General features: G+C 39.5%; 1 non-coding gene across 1 annotated transcript; it reads left to right on the forward strand.

The window, feature by feature from the left end:
• Window positions 1–312: 312 nt before the first annotated feature.
• Window positions 313–419, forward strand: LOC132537199 (U6 spliceosomal RNA). The gene has a single exon (XR_009548661.1). It is a non-coding gene; the product is annotated as a U6 spliceosomal RNA (small nuclear RNA).
• Window positions 420–5,408: the final 4,989 nt, after the last annotated feature.

Here is a 5,408-nt window from a genome sequence, read left to right on the forward strand (position 1 = left end):
TTTTATTTATTTTTCCATTTTGTTGCCCTTGTTGCTTAACATTGTGTGGTGATTAATGTCGTTGTTGTTGGATAGGACAGAGAGAAATGGAGAGAAGAGGGGAAGACATAGAGGGGGAGAGAAAGACAGACACCTGCAGACCTGCTTCACCACCTGTGAAGGGACTCCCGGGCAGGTGGGGAGCCAGGGGCTAGAACCGCGATCTTTCCTCTGGTCCATGAGCTTTGCGCCATGTGCGCTTAACCCGCTGTGCCACTGCCTGACTCCAACTGTCTCCTTCTCTTAACACTTTTTAAATAAGATTATAATATAGTCCTAGCTTCCGTAGTACATATAGTAAAATTGGCATGATACATAGAAGATTAGCATGGCCCCTGCTCAAGGATTACACACAGATTCATGAGGCATACCATATTTTTTCAAAAAAAGGATTATAAAATATATGTGCACACATATAAGTAATTATAATCTTTTAAAGAGCCAGTTAATGCAACCTGGGAGGTGGTTCAGTGGCATGAGATCTGGATTTGTATGTGTGGGATCCCAGGTCTGTCTGAACTCTGGTTCTACATATGCTGAAGCTCTTTTAAAAGATTTATTAATCAGTGAGGGAGAAAGGGAGGAGAGAGAGAGAGAGAGAGAGAGAGAGAGGAAAAACACTATAGCATCAGTCTGGAACATGTGATGCTGGAGGTAGAATTCAGGACCTCATGCTTGAGTCCAAAACTCCAACCACTCTGCCAGCCTCCAGGACTGCAGATTGGCTTTTTTGAATAAAATCATGGTAATATTGTTCTCTTAACTGTACATATTTTAAATAATACAAAGTCTTTTAAAAATTTTTTCTCAAATATTGTGCCTGGGGATCAATCCCACCCAGAACCTTGCACCTGCATGGGACAGCTGAGAGGCCTCCCTGCCAGTCTCCATTCTGTATCCTTTAAGAGAGGGAGACATGCAAAGCACTGCTCCTCTATGCAAGGAGTCCCGCCCATTGCCTGCCTTTGTTTTCACTTGCAGTGTGCAGGATCAGACCCCCAGCCACATGCTATGCTATGTTTTCTTTTTAAGAAACAGACAACCTGCACCTAGATTTAGGTGGGAAACTGGACTCAACAGTAGGCCAGGCCCATTTAAAATCCAAATTCAACAAATTTAGAACCAAGGCAAAGGAAAGAACAGTCACTATAATTTTTTTAAGACACTGGGTAGCTTCTTTGCATTGGTCTCTCTATATAAACATGTTATTTTCAACATCTCTGTATTGATGATTGAAGTGGGTCAAGCTGACTTAGTTCTCCTTGAGACAGACAATGTGTGTATCTACATTTGGGTCACAATACCCTGCTGTATGTTGATCTTTGAAAGTAAATGAATGTGCTGCGGTGGGATTGGGAGGCAGAACTTGGAGAAAGAATCATCCTCATCAATAGGTGTTGCTACATTCAGCCTTCATATAGGAAACACCTCAAGATATCAGTATCAGAGCAACCATTTACAAGTATTTTTTCAAGATTTATTTTACTTTACTTGTTTATTGAATAAAGACAGAGAAACTGAGATCGTAGGGGGAGGTAGAGAGAAAGACACCAACAGCACTGCTTAACCGCCTGTGAAGCTTCCTTCTTTACAGGTGAGTCAACAGTTATTACATCTTAAGCTAGGTATCATTTCTTCCTTTCTTTCTCTCTTTTTCTTTTTAATTTCTTTATTGGGGAATTAATGTTTTACATTCCACATTAAATATAATAGTTTGTATTTGCATAACAATTCCCAGTTTTCCATATAGCAATCTATGTATCATTTCTTTTCTTTCTTTCTTTCTTTCTTTCTTTTTTTTTGTTGTTATTGGATAGCGACAAAGAGAAATTGAGAGAGAAGGGGGAGATAGAGAGGAATAGAGACAGAGAGACACCTGCAGACCTGCTTTACTACCTGTGAAGTGACTCCACTGCAGGTGGGGAGCAGGGGGCTTGAACCAGGATCCTAAACGGTCCTTGCTCTTTGTGCCATGTGGGCTTAGCCCACTGTGCTACCTTCTGCCTCCCTTAGGTATCAATTCTAAAGCCTCTTAAATCTAAAATGTTCTTAACCTTTTGTAGTAATTTCCTGATTCATGTTTGCTTGTCTTAAATATCTTGGTTCTGTTTTAGTTTGCCTTGTGGGAAGTCCCATCTGTCTTTGGTCTTGGTAATTTTCCAGGGCTTGTAGTTGAATGCCAGCAAGGACGCTCCCAGATAAAAAAAACAAAGAAATCGCTCTGCATGTGCTTCGAGATAGGCTTTACCAGAAGATTATAGAGAAAGTCGTGTCGACAGCAAAATACCAGAAGAATGCAGGTAAATAAAATAAATAATAAATAAAAATAAAAGAAATAAAATAAAAGAAAATAAATAAAAGAAAAAAAGAAAGGTGGGGGTCAGGTGGTAGTGCAGGAGGTTGAGTGCAGGTGATGCAAATCACAAGGATTGGTGCAAGGAACCTGGGTTGAGTTCCTGGCTCCCCACCTGCAGGTTGTCTCTTCATAAGTGGTGAATCAGGTTTGCAGATGTCTTATCTTTCTCTCACCCTCTATGTTCCCCTCCTCTCTCGATTTCTGTCTGTCCTATCCACAATGACATCAATAACAATTATAATAACCATAATAATTATAAAACAACAAGTGCAACAAAATGGAAAGGAAAAAAAAAAGATTTATTAATGAGAAGGTGTGAGGGAAGAACCAGAGCATCACTGTGACCTATGGAATGCCAGAGATTAAACTCAGCACTTCATGCTTGAGAGTCCAATGTCTTATTCACTGCACCACCTCTCAGGACACTGCAGATAAAATTTATTTATTAGAATCACTTAACAACTGTTCGAAGAGTCATTCTGCACATGCCTTACATATGGGAGTCCCTGGGCTTGATTCCTGGCACCACTGAACAGTAACACAGACACAGCAAGCCAAGTTCAGTGGATAGTAGATCTGTGCTTAGGTCTTTATCTCAAAATTGTAAGCATTGAACTGAGAGGTAGCTTATTGGTAAATTGCATACTGCACATGCATAAGGCCCCAAGATTGATCCCCAGCATACAGAAGTTCTGAGTGGTGCTCTATCCATAAAAATAAATAAACGAAGGGGTCCAGAGCTTGCTCTCCCAATAGAGTGCACATCACATCACCATGCTTGCAGACCTGGTGTTGAGCCCTAACACAACATGGGAGCACCAGGCATGATGGCAGGTACTGTGATGTTTCTCACATGCTCTTTCTCCCACGTTTTCTATTTCATTTTTAAAGTCAAATTTCTTTTATATATATTAATATATTTATTTATAATTGGACAGAGACAGAGAAATAGGGAGGGGAGGGGAGATAGAACAGGAGAGAGACAGAGAACCACCTACAGCCTTGCTTTACCACTTGTGAAGCTTCCCCTACCCCCTGCAGCTGGGGACCAAGGTCTTGAACCTGGTTCCTTATGCACTGTAATTTGTGTGCTTAACCACATGCACCACAGCTGGCCCCATGTATATTTTATTCATTAATTATTTCCTGGATAGAAATTGAGAGGGAAAAGAAGATGTAGAGGGGGAGACACAGAGAGACACCTGCAGCGCTGCCTCACCACTTGTGAAGCTTCTCCTCAGCTGGTTGGATCTTGGGCTTGAACCTTAGTCCTTGTGCATTGTTACATGTGCACTCCACTGCTTACACCACCTCATGGACCCCATTTTTTCATTTTAAATTTAAAAGGAGAAAATAACTGTTGGCTACAGTAGAATTATGTAAGTATGAAACTCTGGTGTACTAAAATACATCAATATATACATCTTTTTTTAAAGGTCACTTTGTGAGGCACATGTTATATAGTGTGAGAGGACCAAGGTTCAAGCCCCTGATCCCCACTTGCAGGCGGAAGCTTCACAAGCAGTGAAACACTATCTTAATGTGTCTCACTTTCTTTTTCCACTCTATCTCCCCTTTCCATCTCTGTTTCTCTCTTACCAAGCAAAAAGAAAAAAAACTTTTAAAAAGGTTTCTTTATATTAAAAATGTTTTTTCATTATTCTTGACCAAGTAAAAATATCTCAGGACATAGAGAAAATATACTCCGCTGTGAATAAGAAATAACTTGAATGTTTAGGCTCTCTGTGTCTGTGCCAGAAGGGGGTTGCTAAGAAGTAGTGGTTTGGAAATCCAAATTCCTAGCTTCAAGTCTACCTACTGATGCTCCTCTGCAATCTGAGACCATCTCAGGCAAGGGATTAATATATCATTTGCACTCATTTACACTACTGCAGGCTAAAACAAGGGTAGGAAAGTGGAACGGCCAAAAGTAGGGAAAACTAAGATATCTAAATCAAAGTGACTTGTGACAGTTATTATAATGCTTACTGTTATGCAGCCCACTTTTCCTAAAATGCTACAAGTTTTACTGCAAATAACTCAAAAACATGGCTGTTTTGGCCTTCCAACCCCAAAATTCTCTTTCAACCCCATTCAGGTTTTACTTTTGTTTTTAAAGATTTATTTATTAGTGATAAAATTAGGGGAGAGGAAGAAGGAGAACCGCAGCATCACTCTGACACATCTGATGCCGGAGATCAATCTTGAGACCTCACACATAAGAACCCCAAAGCTTTATCCACTGCACAACCTCCCAGACAGCGGCAGCCTTTATTTTTTATAATTTAAAATATTATGATACTTTGCTTCCTTAAGAGGCAAAAGATTTATACAATCTGAAGAGAACAAGAGCATACATACTTTGCTTATTTAAATGATACATACACTTTAGTAGAACTTATACATTTGAATAAAACTACATACATATGTAATTCAAAATCTAGGAAATAGAGAAAAATGAAGTGGGGGAAAAACCCTTTCCTGACCCTTGACCTTAGACTCTCTCAGTAGAAAATATTACAGTATGGTGTTTTTAAATGGATTAATTTATTTTTCCTTTTTAGTTGCCCTTGTTTAACATTGTTGTAGTTATTGATGTTGTTGTTGTTGGATAGGACAGAGAGAAATGGAGATAGCAGGGGAAGACAGAGAGGGGAGAGAAAGACAGATACCTGCAGACCTGCTTCACTGCTTGTGAAGTACCTTTGCTGCAGGTCCAGGGAGCTGGGGCTAGAACCAGGATCCTTCCGCTGGTCCTTGTACTTTGCAGTATGGTTTTGGCAGAGCTATTTATTTCTGAACCCACAGGGAGTTGTAATAAATTTTTCTAATAATATGTTTTATTTTAAAACTTGAAAGTATCTTAATTTCCATAAAAATTTCATAAAAATGACCTTTAAACCAATTTTCTCTTTAGACAGTTATGATACAAATCCTGAATAGAAATAGCTTGAGGAAGAAATTTGAGTTAACACATTAGTAAACTTGCTGGAGAACGGACTGATGAGGGTAA

The sequence above is a fragment of the Erinaceus europaeus genome, chromosome 2, assembly GCF_950295315.1.
Source record: "Erinaceus europaeus chromosome 2, mEriEur2.1, whole genome shotgun sequence".
Lineage (NCBI taxonomy): Eukaryota > Metazoa > Chordata > Mammalia > Eulipotyphla > Erinaceidae > Erinaceus > Erinaceus europaeus.